The sequence below is a fragment of the Squalius cephalus genome (assembly GCF_949319135.1).
Source record: "Squalius cephalus genome assembly, chromosome: 24".
NCBI lineage: Eukaryota > Metazoa > Chordata > Actinopteri > Cypriniformes > Leuciscidae > Squalius > Squalius cephalus.
This window is the reverse complement of record NC_137145.1, coordinates 8,105,458-8,125,581: the sequence shown is the minus strand read 5'-3', so window position 1 is coordinate 8,125,581 and position 20,124 is coordinate 8,105,458.

Here is a 20,124-nt window from a genome sequence, read left to right as displayed (position 1 = left end):
TCAATATTTTTAGGTTTTCTACTATACTTTAATTCTTTTCACCATTTTTAATCACTTGTTTTGCCTTCACATGAAAGTAATTTTTATGTATATAATTTTTTCAACATATAAAATTACTTAAAATACTGAGTCAATTATGCTACACATTTGTGTTTTATAATGTTTTTTAATTTATATGTGGAATTTAACATTATTTATTATATTTTAATAAGCTTTTATATGAAATATTAACTTTGATATTATCATATGTATTCCACAAAATATAATATTATCCTGCCTTATATAAATTTGAACAAAAAATAAGTTCATATATAAGTTCAAATCAAATCTAAACATTTATATAGTAATATAATATATTCCTCAAATATATATACAAATAATACAAAATGTATATATGACTGGGTATTTTTATATTTTGAGGAATACATATGATATCAAAGTTCATATATAAAATCTTATTAAAATATATCATTTATTATAATTTAATTAAATTAAAGATTTTATATGTGAACTTTGATATTGTCATATGTATTCCTCAAAATATAATAATATCCAGTCATATATAAATTTGTAAAAAAAAAAAATTAGAATCCAAGTTCATATAAAATTGTTAAAACATAAAAATATAAACATGTATATAATAAATGTTTCTTATAAATTATTTTTAAAATATAATAAATGTCAAAGGCCAAATATAAAAACAAAATTCAAATGTGTAGCATGAAATATGTGACGCAGTATTTAAGTTTGTATATGGGTAGTTGACAAGAAACATGGATATTACTATACTGTATCTTTGTTTTGTTTTGTTTTTTACATTTTGAGGACTATATTATACTGTTTATATTATACTATTTATTGCCTGTGACTGCTAACAAATTGATTATTTGATTATTTCCAGATAACTCTGAGAACCTCCTATTAGATGTATACAGTACGTATCTTTTATGGCTTTATGAAGCATTCAGGTTATCAATCCGCTGACCAAACCACAAGAGTAAAAGTCCTATGACCCATTTTCCTCAGTTTTTCTTCACGCCTAAAAAAATGAATTCACACCAACCCACAGAGCCCTCACGGTTCCTGGCTCTCGGTTAATCACCATTATGAAGTGTTATAGCATATTCAGCAGCAGTATTTAAACCTCTCCTTTGCCATTTCAGCAGGACCTTTAATCAGCGCTCATTGAATCTGCGACTCTAATCGGCAGATGCTCAGTGGAGGAGATCAGCGTCTGCTACCTGTTTGTACCAATTAGCAGATGCGTGACACTCGGCTGACGGCCCTTCAGAGGGTTAACAGATGTGGCAATTACGGCCTCATTTGAATGAATGCTCAAGGGGTTCAACATAAGGGCTGTGCAATTACACGGCAGCCTGGGAACCCATTTCATCTTCAGCTTTATTCTCGGTCTCTGTAAGAGGGAAGTGTTGGCAGGGAACCCACGGTGTGTTGACAAACAAACCTGCTTCCCGTGATTTTTTTTTTCCACCGGGGAAAAATATGCTGAGAGGTCCATAAACTCAAAAATGTCAGTCTGATTTAGTCCAGTCTGGCCTGACTCAAGCTACACGAGAGCTTGGTTACGATAATAAATGAGATTTTAAAATATATAATATTGCGCAGGAAATGGTTTTATTCAGCTTAGGTTCTGTCAGAACCCTTTTTGTGTAAAAGAGGTTTTGAAAACAAACTTAACACAAACTACTGATGATCTTGAATGGTATAAAGGGGATTTTATTTTATTTTAATTTTTTTACATTATATTCTTTTTTATTAGTCTTCTGTACCATTAATACGTAAATAAACTAAACATAAATAAATTAGATTAGAATAAATAAATAAATGATTAAAATGTTATTTAAATTATTACTTAATGTTAAATAGATTAAATAAGATTTGATTAAAATTAGATAAATTCAAAATATATTTAACTGTACATTAGTGAGTGGAAAAAATACATAATAATAATGTAATAATAGAAATAAAAACTAATAGAAACAATCACTAGATTTATAATATTAATTTTCCAGTGTATGAATTGGGTGTTGATAAAGGATAGATGCCTTTTATATTTTAATATCCAGGTTCCTCACATGAGGATGATCATATTTGGGGATTAAATGATTGTAAACCCCTGCCTATACACTTAAAGGCTAAAAATGGGAATGAAATTCTCACTCACAAACAAAAACAACTTAGAAAGTAAATAATGGACTGACAATGATATAAGGACCATAAATGTATAAAATGGTCACACAGCAGGTTTGAAATCAATTCAGATAGAAGCTACCAGAGAACCAATATGATTGGCTGACATGAAACGTGATAGTTCATTTTCAAATATATTATGTCTTCAGAAGACTTGAAATAGTTTTATTGTAGGCCTACTTTGTTTTAAGTTGCTTTTGTGTCACAGTCAAAGCTCAGCATCCCCAGTACCCATTCGATTCTATTGGATGGAAAAGAGCAGCCATAATATTCTTCCTAACATCTACTTTTGTGTTAAAGGAAAGACAGATAGGGTTAATTTGGAACGACATTGCGTGAGTGACAGGATTGTAATATTTGAGTAAACTATGCCTTTAAGAAGTCACCCAGGTGTGAGCAGCAGGGCACAGATTCTCCAGAGAGGACAGATGCTGAGGTCTACTGTTCGCTCTCACATGAGGTTTAGTGTCCTCAGATCAAACAGAGTGTGTCATTTAGTCTGAGGGCCTGATCAAATACACTTGCTTCTGCAGCCAATGAGGGGGGAGAGCTTGTTACTGGGCAGTTATGGGTTTAGAGTCTCTCTCTCTCTCTCTCTCTCTCTCTCTCTCTCTCTCTCTCTCTCTCTCTCTCTCTCTCTCTCTCTCTCTCTTTTCTTGAGGTCGATGTCATACATCAGCGTTCATAGATTCCCTGTGCTGCTGTGTGCGATTCTCCTGAACATCAGCAGTCTGTGCTGCTTTTAAGATCAGCTAATAGCATCAACTATCAGCTCACCTCAGCAACACGAGCAATATTAGGCTTATTAGAGGAACACTACCTGCTGACTTCAGATTATTTCTGTATATAGGGAATGTCAAAGGATATATTCATATTTGTATTGTTTTCTAGTCTTTTTTTTTTTTTTTTACTCTGCACCAGCGTCTTTGCCTTAACGTCTGTTGCATCCTAAGTAGGCTAGTACTTGTGTTTTGAAAACGGCTTTAGGCCAGGTAGAATCAAACTTTTTAATCATAGACTACTTTTTATATATAAAATTAAGATGCTTTTCATTTAAACGGTAGATATTCACATACGGATAATTTTAGATACTAAAACGGAAGAATAAAAGCGAATAGTCTTTAATGCGCCAGTGTGTTTATGTAGTTCTCCTGACAAACAGAAGGGGGCGTCAATGACAGGATAAACAAACCACTGACAATAAAATACCTCAGAAGTTGTGGGGTTTCCCTTCGTGTTCACTTACAGACCTTCTTTAAAACATTAAACATTTGAACGCCTCACAAGATTAAATATGATAAATCAAGCTAATTAATAATTTTTTAGTAATTATAACCAAGTGTTTTCGACAATATTGGCTACTATAGAATGGTAGCTAATATTGTTACCATTCGTTACACATGTGCCATTTAACGTTACTTGTAATCTTTTATCATATACCATTTCTGACATTTTTTAATTTTTTATTTAATGAACCATCAAGAAAGATTTTCTGTACCTTTTGAATACATGTAAGTACAGCTTATACTGATTTAGTTTTCAAACTTGTTTTCCAGGATAGCATATTTGTGATACATGTATGTCATTTTCAGTATAGTATAATGGTAGCACTTCATTTCACTTCACTTACTATTTTACATTCCATTTACCCATGTACATACTATGAACTTCTTATAATAATTGCAATAACTAGGCTACTAACCCTGAACCTACCCCTAAACCTAGCCTTAACCCATACCTTATAGGCTATTACCAGTACTTAGGTAAGTGCACATACTGTAAAATAAAATGCATCCAGTATTATATATGTAAATTGATGAAACAACACACACTGGAACCTAATATAAATAGCAGTGGTTGATTTTTACTTCTCCTGTGTATGCAATATAAATAGTGTATGTTTTGGATATGTGAGTGTCTAAAGACAGAATATTCTTTGCGATTCTCTTCAGCTTGTTCTGTGTTGGTCAGTCTTTCTGTTGACAGTTTTGTATTTAGGTCACACAGGAGCCCTCGGGCAGCAGTAAAGCATGTCCTCTACAGGAGTGATTGACACCTTCTCTGATGGCGAATGAAGTCTCCAGCTTCTCTGGGCTCCAGCCACAATAATAAACCAGCGCTGCACACTGACGGTCGATCCTCATCTCATATTTTTAATTTAATGTTTTATGTGATGCATTGTAATTGAGGCAAATAAATTGAGACAGTTGTAGAATAACACAATTAGTGTTTCTTTTTTTTTTCCTCTAGGATGCAATCATCTTTTATTTCCCTTTAATGAAACAACACCTCATTTTATGGCCTACTGAACCGAACAGCATGGATTGTGAATTAAATTGAGAGGTAAACAAATAAAAACAAGAATATCTTACATCGCATATTTACACTGTGCTGTAGCCTGGCGTGTGTAACCACCACGTAAATGACCTTTAAATCTAGATTAGACTTCACCAGAATTCTTCATCATCTGCCTTTCAATTTACACTATCCATATCAGCTATAATCCCAAAATAGATTAAACATGGTGTCATTAAGCCCATTATACCCCGTTTTAGAAGTTTGGTATATAGATCATCTTGCACTATATTCAGCTGCAAACACCTGAAAGTCTTTTAGGACTATAGAACAATAGACTTTCTGTTGCAAAATGTAATTTCCCTTCTTTAGAGAGACTAGCTTGGATTTGAATGGCCTTTTATTGTTGATCTGAAGTCCGTCTGTGTTGCTTTAAGATGAAAGGGAAGAAGAATCTGGTTTCAGATCAGAGTAAAAGCTGTGGCGTTGCATGTCAATCTCACTCTCCCAGTGTTTCTGTGTGAAAGGAAAATCGTACAAGAGCTTTTCAATCTCTCATTGTGTCTCTTCGACAGCAATGAGATTAAATGGAAAGAATGTGAGACTTTTGTCTTTTACTTCTCAGCTTTTCCTCCTGAGAAATAGATCATATATATATAAATGCTTCCTTCCTTCCTTCCTTCCTTCCTTCCATATAATTTCCTAATGTGTCTCTCCTCTAGAGTTCTAGAAAATGTTTCATTAATGTCTCACACTGTACACAGTTTTAACCAAAATACAACAGTCTGCAATCAGAAATTGCAATAATATGGATTCAAACTCAAGAACAAATTAGATGTGCAACTGCTTCACATCATTTATTTTATTTTGATAATGCTAATAATACTAAATAAGAAATTGCAATATGAATTCTAGAGGTTTTTTATCTTTATTTTATATTTTACATGATATTATTTTATTTATTTATGTAATAATAATAAATCAGAAATTGCAATATGAATTCAAACACTTTCAAGAACAAGTTAGTTTTGTTAGAACATTATTTGTATCATTTATATTTTATTTTAGTATATTTTACTATTCTTAATTTGTATTATATTAATTATACTATGTTAAATTATATGATGTTATATTAATTATATGATGTTATATTATATTGTTATATTAATTATATTATTTTATATTATGTTATGTTATATTAATTATATTATATTATTAATAATAATAAATCAGAAATTGCCATATGAATTCAAATACTTTCAAGAACAAATTAGTTGTGCAACTGCTTCACATTATTTGTCTAATTTATTTTATTATATTTTACTATTCTTAATTTATATTATATTAAATTAATTATATTATAAATCCGAAATTGCCAGATGAATTCAAACACTATCAAGAACAAGTTAGTTGTGCAACTGCATATTGTCTCATTTATTTTATTTTACAGATTTTTACAGAACATTTCACATTTTTCAATTTACTTCTAATTGAGTTAAAATTGGAGCTTGTATGCAATCCAACTGAAAACCCCCTAATTGTGCAGCACATTATAATGTTCATGAGGATAATTGGAGTATTATTTCTTCTGCTCAAGTTCACAGCTGAGACCGTCTACACTGAGCAGCATCTGCACATACCAAACGCAGCGCTGTACATTCATCTGTCTGTCATGTTGACAGGTCTTCAGCGGCAGCGATGTTAACGTCCCGTGGCTGTTCTCCAGTCACGAGTCCAGATGGAGGCTATGTTGGTACCTGCCCTCCCATTTCCATTGCCAGCTCACTCCCTCCGTACACCTCCTCGCCATCTGTGCCAACCTGCCGTCTCTCCGTCAGACAGTTGCAGGTTCCTCCATGCATGGCAGGCCTACAGCTGTGCAGACAGCCAGCCCAACATCTGTGTGTCCTGTGGGAAAGACGGGGAGGAATGTCCCGCTGATCTACTCAGCTGCTGCCGGCCTTAAACACAGCCACGGGCCGGCAGTTCCCCGGACAAGACGGGTTTCCGCTATGTAAGTGTAAAACGGAAAGGCACTGAAATGCTGTTCAGTATTTGGTAATGAACTTTTCCCAACCTTGCACAATTCTACAATATGAAAAATTAGTAGTTATTGCTTATATTATTATTATTATTACAGTTTAAAACTGTTTTCTATTTTAATATACACTCACCTAAAGGATTATTAGGAACACCTGTTCAATTTCTCATTAATGCAATTATCTAATCAACCAATCACATGGCAGTTGCTTCAATGCATTTAGGGGTGTGGTCCTGGTCAAGACAATCTCCTGAACTCCAAACTGAATGTCAGAATGGGAAAGAAATGTGATTTAAGCAATTTTGAGCGTGGCATGGTTGTTGGTGCCAGACGGGCCGGTCTGAGTATTTCACAATCTGCTCAGTTACTGGGATTTTCACGCACAACCATTTCTAGGGTTTACAAAGAATGGTGTGAAAAGGGAAAAACATCCAGTATGTGGCAGTCCTGTGGGCAAAAATGTCTTGTTGATGCTAGAGGTCAGAGGAGAATGGGCCGACTGATTCAAGCTGATAGAAGAGCAACTTTGACTGAAATAACCACTCGTTACAACCGAGGTATGCAGCAAAGCATTTGTGAAGCCACAACACGCACAACCTTGAGGCGGATGGGCTACAACAGCAGAAGACCCCACCGGGTACCACTCATCTCCACTACAAATAGGAAAAAGAGGCTACAATTTGCACGAGCTCACCAAAATTGGACAGTTGAAGCCTGGAAAAATGTTGCCTGGTCTGATGAGTCTTGATTTCTGTTGAGACATTCAGATGGTAGAGTCAGAATTTGGCGTAAACAGAATGAGAACATGGATCCATCATGCCTTGTTACCACTGTGCAGGCTGGTGGTGGTGGTGTAATGGTGTGGGGGATGTTTTCTTGGCACACTTTAGGCCCCTTAGTGCCAATTGGGCATCGTTTAAATGCCACGGCCTACCTGAGCATTGTTTCTGAGCATGTCCATCCCTTTATGACCACCATGTACCCATCCTCTGATGGCTACTTACAGCAGGATAATGCACCATGTCACAAAGCTCGAATCATTTCAAATTGGTTTCTTGAACATGACAATGAGTTCACTGTACTAAAATGGCCCCCACAGTCACCAGATCTCAACCCAATAGAGCATCTTTGGGATGTGGTGGAACGGGAGCTTCGTGCCCTGGATGTGCATCCCACAAATCTCCATCAACTGCAAGATGCTATCCTATCAATATGGGCCAACATTTCTAAAGAATACTTTCAGCACCTTGTTGAATCAATGCCACGTAGAATTAAGGCAGTTCTGAAGGCGAAAGGGGGTCAAACACAGTATTAGTATGGTGTTCCTAATAATCCTTTAGGTGAGTGTATTTATCAATGTAATTTAGCTAAATTTTCAGCATCATTACTCCAGTCTTCAGTGTCACATGGTCCTTCAGAAATCATTCTAATATGATGATTTAGTGCTCAAGAAACATTTATTATTATTATTATTATTATTATCAAGGTTGAAAATAGTTGAAAATAGTCTATCTATCTATCTATCTATCAATTCTATCTATCTATCGTTCCATCGTTATATCTATCGTTCTATCTAATCTTTCTATCCCGTCCATCTGTCTGTCCATCCGTCCGGTGGAATAGAATTATTTTAGGAAAATTGATTTTATATATTATATGGTTTTATAAGTAAAAAAACATGAAAATTAAGAATTAAATTGTAAGTTTGCCAATTTTCAACACGCTTTGACCTGGACAGAGAAATTCATGTTTATTTGTCAGCAAAAGTCAGCCGGCTCCAGAGATTTCGTGAAAACTACAGATTATACTTCTGCATTTTTGTATCTACACCCACAGACAGTCGGATCAACAGAGGGTTATTAACAGAACAGTTATTGTAAGAGTAGGTTTATCACTGAAAATTTTATTGTACTACGGTATATCTGCTCCTTTAAACAGCATTATAGTAAAAATGTAACACTATGCAACAGCTTTCTTACCTGTATGCAAGGGCGTTTTGCTTCGGGTATTATGCGGAATTGACAAAACTGCAGTTTCTTTCAGTTTCACCCCTCCGTTTGGCATAACACACTGTTCGTGGTCATCCAGTTTGAAATATTGACTACAAACACTGAGGTTTTTCAGATTGTCTGTCACGTTGTTCTCTCTGTTTTTACGACTCTTTCCCTTTAGCCACTAAAAAGCACAATGTGCTGGAAGATCCTTCACTGGAAACTGAATGTAACTCACTCCCGGTAAACATGTGCTCTTAGAATTCTTGCACCCCGGAACAATACAAGTAAAAGTTTATAACTAAAAGTTTGCTAAGAAGTATTTCCTACTAAAGCAAAGCTATATTTAACTCATGTAAGCCTATCTGTAGCAGACTGGTGGGAGTGGCCTTGGACGGCAACATGCCCAGTGCATTATGGGTGTTGAAGTTTTCCTACCAAATTTGCAAAAGGGAAGACAACAGCCTTTTTTCTCTGTTTTCTCTTGTCAGGTAGCACCGATTTAAAAAAAAAAAAAAAAAATAAAAAAAAGCCTACTGTAGGCATCCAACTTTTATTGAAAGGCCATTTTGCCAGCGGTGAAGAACCCCTTTAATAATAACAACAGTAGCATATAATATAATGTAATATGAGCAGAATTATTTAGGAAAATCGTGTATATTATTTTTGTGTTCAAATTAGAGGTAAAGAAATGCAACAGTAATATTCAGTAATGAATATGTATATAAAAATATAATCAGTCAATGATGATGTGCACACAGGGCTTCTGCCTCTGGTGATATACAGCTGGAGAAAATGAAACAAAATCGAGAAATAAATAAATAAAGGAACTTCATACATTTTTATGACCACACATATAAGGTCAGCCATGTGCTTTGGTTACTAAGCAACACTGCAAGCCTGTGTGAGGGTTTTGTCAGAAGTTGACTCAGATGTGTTGTACGGCTGTGAGAGTAACAATCAGGCTTTGATTGCTGTGCAGTGTCAAGCCCGACAGCAGCTGCCTATGAGCTCATCTGAGCCTATCTGTCTCCTGCTCAAAAATTCACTAGAACCTCACAAATTATTAAGGAATAGTGGACATCACTGGTCAATTTGGTCATTTTTTGTTTCTGAACCATGCAGTCTAATAAATGTAATTTCCACCATATTATGTTTTGTGTTTAATAGCATTCTCAGGCAGAAATTTGTGGTAACACTTCATTTTACAGTATTCTTGTTACATGTACTTACTCCAGTAATAACTGTAAATTATGCATAATTACAGGCAACTAATTATATAGTAAGTACATGCTGTTAATTAAAATGACTCAGTTCTAATGTATAGTTACACTATAACAAGCAGACTTAAAAATAAAGTGTCCAAAATTGCTTTGTCGAGGCTAATTTCATAGTTAGTGTTTTATGTATCCTAAATACAAACATTTAATAGTTTTTCATACATTTTGAATAAGTCAAATGCAAGATACAGTATGATTAAAAAAAAAAAAAAGAAAAAAAAAGTAATCGTTCCCTTGTCATTTCCTCATCATATGTCTCAGATTTTCAAGTTTCAAAAGGTAAAAAATATTTTAGGAGCAAATGTATGTAAATATTGTTATATCTAATTTTCTCAAATAACTATTAAAATGATTTGCACCCTTAGTTAAGATTATAATAGTCGTAAATAAATATTTTTTGTGATCAATTTCCATATTTATTTATTTTTTTCAGTAGATAGATAGTCTGGTACAAGGGTAAAACAATGATATCTTTAAATTAAAGATCTGAATAGGAAAAATAAACGATGCAGGCATTACCATTAATAAAAATAAGAAAATCAATCAAATGAAAATAAAAATCAACCCCCAAAATAATAGTGCGCTTATGAATTCACAACGTAAAAATATTTAGTTTTACTACATTTACCTGATTGCCGTTTTATTTATTTTTTACATTTATATTTCTATTTGTTCTATATGTTTCTATGTTTCTATTTGTTTAGCATTTGAAACAGTAGTGGAAACATGGAGCCTGTGTCACAAAATGAAATTGTAGCTGCAATGACATATCAAAGGTACTATTATGATGCTTTTTAATGCCTCTTTCATTCAATGGCTCCTTTCATTCTCTCTCTCTCTCTCTCTCTCTCTCTCTCTCTCTCTCTCTCTCTCTCTCTCTCTCTCTCTCTCTCTCTCTCTCTCTCTCTCTCTCTCTCTCTCTCTCTCCCCTACAGTGCCCTGTTTTATTGCATTGCGCCTGAAGAGTCCTGCTGGGCGTGGATCGGTGTGGACAGCCAATAGCAGGCCGGCGGGCGGGTGGTGGTCAGTGGCCAATGAGGCAGGGTGGGGTGTCATAATCAGAATTAAAGAAAGGGTCAGCAGTTCTTTATTCATACACAGAAAACACACTCAAAATAATCATAAAAAAATAATTCCAAAAGGGCAAAACGACAGATCTTAGTTGGTTTCTCTCACCTTTTCCTTTGAACAGAGATCAAAGAAGATGATTTTACAGATGAAAGTGGTTTTATTCAGCTCTGCACTGGATGTCCTGCTTGAGAGGATGAGATCTGAATGAAGACGATGCTGCATTGAGCCTTTAGACTCTGAGCATTCAATATATACGATCAATACATGGATTCCCAACAGCAGGTCATTAAGACTGTTCAGCCCAATCAAGCGCTTATTCTCCTGTGTGGGAGAGATTCGCTGTTTCATTTAGCTTCCAGTGATTCATGGGAGTTACCTTATTAGGCAGGACCTCTCCTGTAAAACGAGCTCATTCACATGAGCGCCCGACTGCTGGTATTAATGAAGTCAAACACGCGTCACATCTTAAGCATTTTAGACAAGAAAGTGAAAGAGAAATCATTGTGTACGTTACATATTTTTGGTTTGATCATATTCTGGTGTCTGAAAGCTGGTGACACAGATAATATTAGGCAAGGCAAGGCAAGGCAAGTTTATTTATATAGCACATTTCATACACAATGGCAATTCAAAGTGCTTTACATAAAAGAAATTAAAATAATAAAAAGAAATAAGACTAATTAAAACAGTTAAGAAAAATAAAAAAAATAAAATACAGTACAGTACAAACAGTCGGACGAACATTGGCACAGTGCTCATTCAGTAAATGCATAGCTAAACAGATGTGTTTTGAGTCTAGATTTGAATGTGACTACTGTAGGAGCACGTCTGATCTCCTCTGGAAGCTGGTTCCAGCTGCGGCTGGCATAATAGCTAAAAGCAGATTCACCATGCTTTGAGTGAACCCTTGGTATTTCTAGCTGATATGATCCTAGTGATCTGAGTGATCTGTTGGGTTTATATTCAGTGAGCATATCTGCAATGTATTGAGGTCCTAGGCCATTGAATGATTTATATACCAGTAATAATACTTTAAAATCAATCCTAAATTTAACTGGGAGCCAGTGTAAAGACCTGAGGACTGGTGTGATATGTTCATATTTTCTAGTTCTGCTCAGAATCCTGGCGGCAGCGTTCTGTATGAGCTGCAACTGTCTTATGGTCTTTTTGGGAAGGCCAGTGAGGAGTCCATTACAATAATCCACCCTGCTGGTGATGAAAGCATGCACAAGTTTCTCTAAGTCTTGTCTGGAAACAAAGCATCTAATTCTTGCAATATTTTTCAGATGATAGTATGCTGATTTAGTTATTGCTTTGACATGACTACTGAAACTAAGGTCTGACTCTAGTGTCACACCAAGATTCCTGACTTGATTTTTAGTTGTTTGACCCCTAGAGTGAAGGTATGCGTTCACCTTGAGAACTTCATCTTTGTTTCCAAATGCAATGACTTCAGTTTTGTCTATGTTTAACTGAAGAAAGTTTTGACACATCCAACTTTTGACTTCATCAATGCATTGGCACAGGGAGTCAATGGGGCTGTAATCGTTAGGCGATAGGGCTAAGTAGAGCTGTGTGTCGTCTGCATAGCTGTGGTAAGCAATTTGGTTCTTTCTCATTATTTGGCTCATTGGGAGCATATACAGGTTGAACAGGAGTGGCGCAAGAATTGAGCCTTGAGGGACTCCGCATGTCATGGATGTCCACTCAGACTTATGGTCTCCTATACTCACATAATAACCTCTCCCATCTAAGTATGACCTGAACCATTTTAGGACTATCCCAGAAAGCCCCACCCAGTTTTCCAGCCTGTCAATAAGTATGTTATGATCGACAGTGTCAAATGCAGCACTGAGGTCGAGTAGCACCAGCACTGATAGTTTGCCTGAATCAGTATTTAAGCGAATATCGTTTATTATCTTTATGAGCGCTGTCTCTGTGCTGTGGTGCGGTCGGAAACCAGATTGAAAATTGTCAAAGGATCCATTCGAGCTTAAGAATTTGTTCAGCTGATTGAAGACAACTTTTTCAATGATCTTGCCTATGAAAGGAAGATTTGAGATCGGCCTATAGTTGCTTAATATGGTCTTATCCAGATTGCTCTTTTTCAGGAGGGGCTTGACAACTGCAGTTTTTAGGGAGTTTGGAAAACTCCCAGAGAGAACTGAGACATTTACCACTTCTAGAAGATCTGCTTCTAAACTGTTTAACACACTTTTGAAAAATGATGTGGGAAGTGTGTCAAGAGCACAGGTTGATGTTTTAAGGTGTCGTACGGTTTCTTCCAAAATTTTGCCATCAATTTCTTTGAAGTCAGACATAGTAACTACTTTCTCAGGTGGTTTGATCTGTCTGACCCCAGGGCAACTCAAGGATGTGCTGATCACCTTTCTGATATTATTGATTTTCTCAGAGAAGAAAGAAGCAAACTCACTGCACTTGTTCTCTGAGAGCATTTCACTGGGAATCTGGCTTGGGGGGTTTGTCAGTCTCTCTACAGTAGCAAAAAGAGTGCGTGTGTTGTTTAAATTACTGTTTATAATATTTGAGAAGAAAGTCTGTCTAGCTTTGCCTAGTTCCATATTGAAAGCATGAAGGCTGTCTTTGTAGATGTTATAATGGACTACAAGTTTTGTCTTCCGCCACATGCGCTCTGCTTTTCTGCATTGTCTTTTCATATTTTGCACTGCTGTTGAGTTTCTCCAAGGTGCTTTTTGTCTGCCACTCTTCTTCCTGACTTTAACAGGAGCAATATCATCAATTACACCTTTAACTTTTGAGTTAAAAGAATCAAGGAGAAAATCAACAGAGTCTGCAGATATGCTTGGTGTTAAGGATATAGCCTTCATAAATAGTACACTAGTGTTCTCATTTAAGCATCTCTTCTTGACAGACACAGATCTAGCTTCAGTGGCAGGAGAGATCAATATATCAAAGAAAATACAGAAATGATCAGACAGTGCTACATCCTTAATAACAATCGATGAAATGTTAAGACCCTTACTGATAAGTAAATCTAGAGTGTGTCCACGATTGTGTGTGGGTCCATGTACATGCTGAGTCAGATCAAAAGTTTTTAAAACAGTTTTGATTTCTTTAGCCATGTTGTTCTCTGCACTATCTATGTGGATGTTAAAATCTCCAGCAATGGCAAAACAGTCAAACTCTGAGGTAATTGCTGATAACAGTTCTGTAAAGTCCTCAGCAAAGGCTAGAGAGAATTTTGGAGGCCTGTAAATAATGATAAGTAAAATGCGTGGAGCACCTTTTAACACAATACCCAGATATTCGAAAGAAGGGTAATTCCCAAATGATATTTGCTTACATTGATAGATATCTTTAAAAAGAGCAGCTAGACCCCCACCTCTCTTAACAGCTCTGCAGACACTCATAAAAGTAAAGTTAGGAGGGGCTGCTTCATTGAGGATTGTTGCACTGCAGCTGTCTTCTAGCCAGGTTTCATTTAGAAGCATAAAATCCAGGTTGTTTGTGGTTATTAAGTCGTTGACTAGAAGTGATTTATTTTTAAGTGAACGAATGTTTAAAAGTGCTAACTTAACAGTCTTACTTTTTGTCCCCACATCAATCTTACTTTGACGTGTAATAGGCACCAGATTAGTTAGGTTTGCTGCACGGCTATTGAAGGCCTTAGATTTTCTATCTTGTAATAAAACAGCAATAGAGAAAGATACCGGCACACTGGGTTCCCGCTTGTTCTGTAAACATTTGAGAAAGTTACTGTTATCAGAGCGGGGACCCAAAACACATCACTGAGAGCTGGTATCAGTTGTTTTTGGTTCACCTCGAGCAGATGTAGGTGGGTGTGGGCCCTGGCGTTGTGGCAGAGGCCGAAGAGCTCTCACAGGAGGGGGAGGGCGAGCTGGGCCTGCAGGCTTTGGTGCGGGTGGTAATGGTGCCTGCCGTTTTTTGGTTGGTATCTGGGGGCTTGCAGCAAAAGAGTGGGATAGTTTGGTTCCAGCATACACCAGTTCTTCCATTTTCTGTGAGAAACACAGAAGTGGCGATGCTGGAGAGAGGGATAGCGTATTAGTTAATGCCAGCACATACCATACAAAAGTACAGACTGTAGCCACCATTTACAGTCATCTGAGCATGATTTCTTCAGTTCTTTATTCAGAAGATGTATGTAATCTCTTTAAAATTCAATCTCTATGACAATGAAATATTCCCTAAAAAGTGTAACTGAGAATCCTGAGTATTTTCTTCTTTATTCTAAAAGATTCCTTGATTTAATTAAATTTGATTATTTTATTTTATTTGTAATTATTTTTATTATATTTAATTTATATAGAGCTATATAATATTATTGATAATGTATAGTAAATATTCCACCACATTGGAAAAAAGTGTATTCTGTCCATTTTTAATGAACTTTAATTAAACGTTTAATAATTTTGTTCAATTTAATTTATATAAAACTTTAGAATATTATTGATAATATACAGTAAAATAATGTAGAATATTACTGCATGATTTCTGATTGTCAGGAAATATTAAAACATTAAGAGATCCATATTGACTAAAATGTATTGCATTTAATTCTAATTTACAACGTCTGTATGTTTTTAGGGAAAGTATATGTAACAACTAAATTAAACGGGGATTAAAGTTCTCCGTCGCTACGACGGATTTCCGCTAATTGCAGCGAGTCTGGTAAAAGCATTAGATTGAAAACATTGACATTTCATAAAAGTGTGTAAATAATAGAAATTTTCTTTAAATGCAAATGTTCTTTGAGTTTTTCTTTTGTGAAGGTAAAGCATGTACTCACTATTCTCCTAATTACAAGAAAAAAAGTGCTCTTAAACTGGGTGTGTGACTGGCTGTGGAATGGGATTTGGCCAAGAAAAAACATTTTTCAGTCAAAAGATTTGTTTTTGCTTTAACCCCTGATTAAATTACATTGTTTTGTAATTGTATCTATAATATATGTTTAGCGAAATTACATTTCTTATAGATTTTAAAATATTTTTATAGCATGAATATAGACAAACGTTTTTATCTCTTTCGATTTTACAATTATAAGATTTCTTTACTTTAGTGGTTGGATTGGATTCTGACTCCTTTTGTACTTTCTATCTCTATTGTCACAGATAACAACCACTCCACATGCAGAGGAACATCCGGACATCCGGTAGGATTCTGTCATTTATTGTAAGCCACATTCTAGATGAAATAAAGCAGCATGTGAGAAGAGTCCGGGGAGAGCTGCAGGCATGTGTGCTTTTGTAAGGGATTCTCCAGCCCAACAGCTGCAAGAGCGGCAGCTCCGGTGCTGATGCTCCGGCACAGAAATGCTTGTTAGGGCAGAATATAGCCAGAGCTCCAGGGACCATCCAGACACAGTGACTATTCATAACTGTAATGGGTATCAACCACGTCAACAAAAAAAAAAAGGCAAGTGAAAGAGAGCGAGAGATGTGCTGAAAATACAAATTTATGGGAAACACTTATTGTATCAAAAAAAAAAAAAAATGCTGTCCAAAAGCATAATTCTAAACCGTTGTATACAGATAATATCACGTCAAGAGGTTTACCATTGTTGCTCTTCTCCAGAACAAGCACAAAATAAGAATTAATAAAGAGCACATTTTAATGCATAAAACAGTTTACGAAACTAAACGCATGCAAACATCATCCCAAATCCCTGAGAATCCTGCAAATGTTTCCTGGACTATTTTCTATTCTATTCTATTCTATTCTATTCTATTCTATTCTATTCTATTCTATTCTATTCTATTCTATTCTATTCTACACATGCATCATCATCCCAAATCCCTGAGAATCCTGCAAATGTTTCCTGGACTATTTTCTATTCTATTCTATTCTATTCTATTCTATTCTATTCTATTCTATTCTATTCTATTCTATTCTACACATGCAACATCATCCCAAATCCCTGAGAATCCTGCAAATGTTTCCTGGACTATTTTCTACTTTATTCTATTCTATTCTATTCTATTCTATTCTATTCTATTCTATTCTGTTCTGTTCTGTTCTGTTCTGTTCTGTTCTACACATGCAACATCGTCCCAAATCCCTGAGAATCCTGCAAATGTTTCCTGGACTATTTTCTACTTTATTCTATTCTATTCTATTCTATTCTATTCTATTCTATTCTATTCTATTCTATTCTATTCTATTCTACACATGCAACATCGTCCCAAATCCCTGAGAATCCTGCAAATGTTTCCTAGACTATATTCTACTTTATTCTATTCTATTCTATTCTATTCTATTCTATTCTATTCTACACATGCAACATCGTCCCAAATCCCTGAGAATCCTGCAAATGTTTCCTAGACTATATTCTATTATATTCTATTTTATTCTGTTCTATTCTATTCTGTTCTATTCTATTCTGTTCTATTCTATTCTGTTCTATTCTGTTCTATTCTATTCTAAACGCATGCAAATATCGTCCCAAATCCCTGAGAATCCTGCAAATGTTTCCTGGACTAATTTCTACTTTATTCTATTCTGTTCTATTCTATTCTATTCTATTCTATTCTATTCTATTCTACACATGCAACATCATCCCAAATCCCTGAGAATCCTGCAAATGTTTCCTGGATTATTTTCTATTCCATTCTATTCTATTCTATTCTATTCTATTCTATTCTATTCTATTCTATTCTACACATGCAACATCGTCCCAAATCCCTAAGAATCCTGCAAATGTTTCCTGGACTAGTTTCTACTTTATTCTATTCTATTCTATTCTATTCTATTCTATTCTATTCTATTCTATTCTATTCTGTTCTGTTCTGTTCTATTATATTCTACACATGCAACATCGTCCCAAATCCCTGAGAATCCTGCAAATGTTTCCTAGACTATATTCTATTCTATTCTATTCTATTCTATTCTATTCTATTCTATTCTATTCTATTCTATTCTAAACACATGCAAATATCGTCCCAAATCCCTGAGAATCCTGCAAATGTTTCCTAGACTATATTCTGTTCTATTCTGTTCTATTCTATTCTATTCTATTCTATTCTATTCTATTCTATTCTATTCTATTCTATTCTAAACACATGCAAATATCGTCCCAAATCCCTGAGAATCCTGCAAATGTTTCCTGGACTAATTTCTACTTTATTCTATTCTATTCTGTTCTATTCTATTCTATTCTATTCTATTCTATTCTATTCTATTCTATTCTATTTTATTCTATTATATTCTACACATGCAACATCGTCCCAAATCCCTGAGAATCCTGCAAACGTTTCCTGGACTATTTTCTACTTTATTCTATTCTATTCTAATCTATTCTGTTCTATTCTATTCTATTCTAAACGCATGCAAACATCGTCCCAAATCCCTGAGAATCTTGCAAATGTTTACTGTATTCTATTCTATTCTATTCTATTCTATTCTATTCTATTCTATTCTATTCTATTCTATTCTTCTCTAAACACATGCAAACATCGTCCCAAATCCCATGAGAATCCTGAAATGTTTCCTGGACTATTTTTTACTTTATTCTATAAAAGATTTATTTGATGATTTATTTTATTTTATTCAAAATGTTATTTATATAGAACTAATATAAAGTTTTCAATAATGCATAAACCTTTTACGAAACTAAAACACATGCAAACATCCCAAATCCCAGAGAATCCTGAAAATGTTTCCTGGACTATTTTCTGCTTTATTCTATAAACAAATGTATTTTTTATTTTATTTTATTTTATTTTATTTTATTTTATTTTATTTTATTTTATTTTATTTTATTTTATTTTATTTTATTTTATTTTATTTTATTTTATTTTATTTTATTTTATTTTATTTTATTTTATTTTATTTTATTTTATTTTATTTTAGAATGCATAAAATGGTTTACAAAACTAAAGCACATGCAAACATCATCCCATATCCCTCCTGACCACTGCCTGTCCTGCTCATAATTAGCTGTTCTGTTTTATCCGTTCCCCGAGGTTCTCTCCCATCCTCTAGGCTGGAGTCACTCCGAGAGAGCAAACCGCAGGAGACGTGTCCATGGGCAACGCCTATCCGTGGACACAACCTCCTCGACGTGCCTGGTGCACATGACTCGCCCCCTGAGAAAGAACAGCGAGAGCCGCCCTGATATCTGCTCTGTGATAGCAGCCAACATGACTCCCGTACCGACTGCGGCTGTCTCGCGTGGGCTGTGCAAACCGAGCGCCAACATTGTTATTGGCTACAAAGGCACACGAAACCATTGCTTTTTCTCTGTTTCGCATCTCGTGACAAAAGCCTGTCTGGTCTGAGCGGATGCTCTGTGAATCAATGGCTGCTTTAGACAAGCTTACAGTGCACAACATGCATGTGGGAGCTCAGCTATGCTGCAGTGAAGCGCCTCATGCATGGAGAGAATCAGAGTGAATGTGTTGCCATTTAAGGTAGAGCACAAGTCTTGTCATTCACGCATAAAATAAATAGCTAAATGATATCGACATGTCTTATAAACAAGATAAGACAAAAATGACACCTAAAGGGAATCCTGAGGAAACAAAAAATCTCTAATTCAGTAAATGGTGCAGAGGTTGTGCTGGGCGGTGGGTGGGGGGATAGGAAGATCCGAGGAGGATGAAATGACTTGTGCAGCTCATGAAGACAGCAGGCAGCCGTGTAAAAAAAAAAAAACCCACTACCGGACACTGTGAACGGGAACAATACGGGCGCCTTAAAAATCACAGGGCTAGAAGAGATTGGACCGATTCTCCGATTTTTGGCTTCATTTGCCACCGGAATTTGTATTTCACGCTGCCTGTTGAGTTAATCATAACAGCACACTTTCTAGTAAGTTGTGTATTTGGAGGGGATTTGTGTAAATGTATCAGGATAAAGGAGAAGCAGCCTGGAGCGGAGGGTTAGTCGTGTTGCGGTGGCTGAGTCTAATGATGTGCCGTGGTTTTGGCAGTGACGAGTGACAGCTCCTGTATTCTGCAGCATGCAAAGATCTGTGCTGAATCTGAAAACCACAGGCAGAGCCTGTACACACGAGAAAAGAGCAAATTGTCTACAAATCGCACTAGATAGAAGATCTGCAGTTGAAGAAAGATAGAAATGCTATTGAATTATTACTATCATTTACTGTGAAGAAGTAAGAGAGCACGTGATAAGACACATGTGAAACTAACAACAATGGTTGATTTATACAAAAACGATTTTACCATTCAGAATAAAGCATTTTAGAGAGAAGTTTCACTTCCGTCAGTGCACA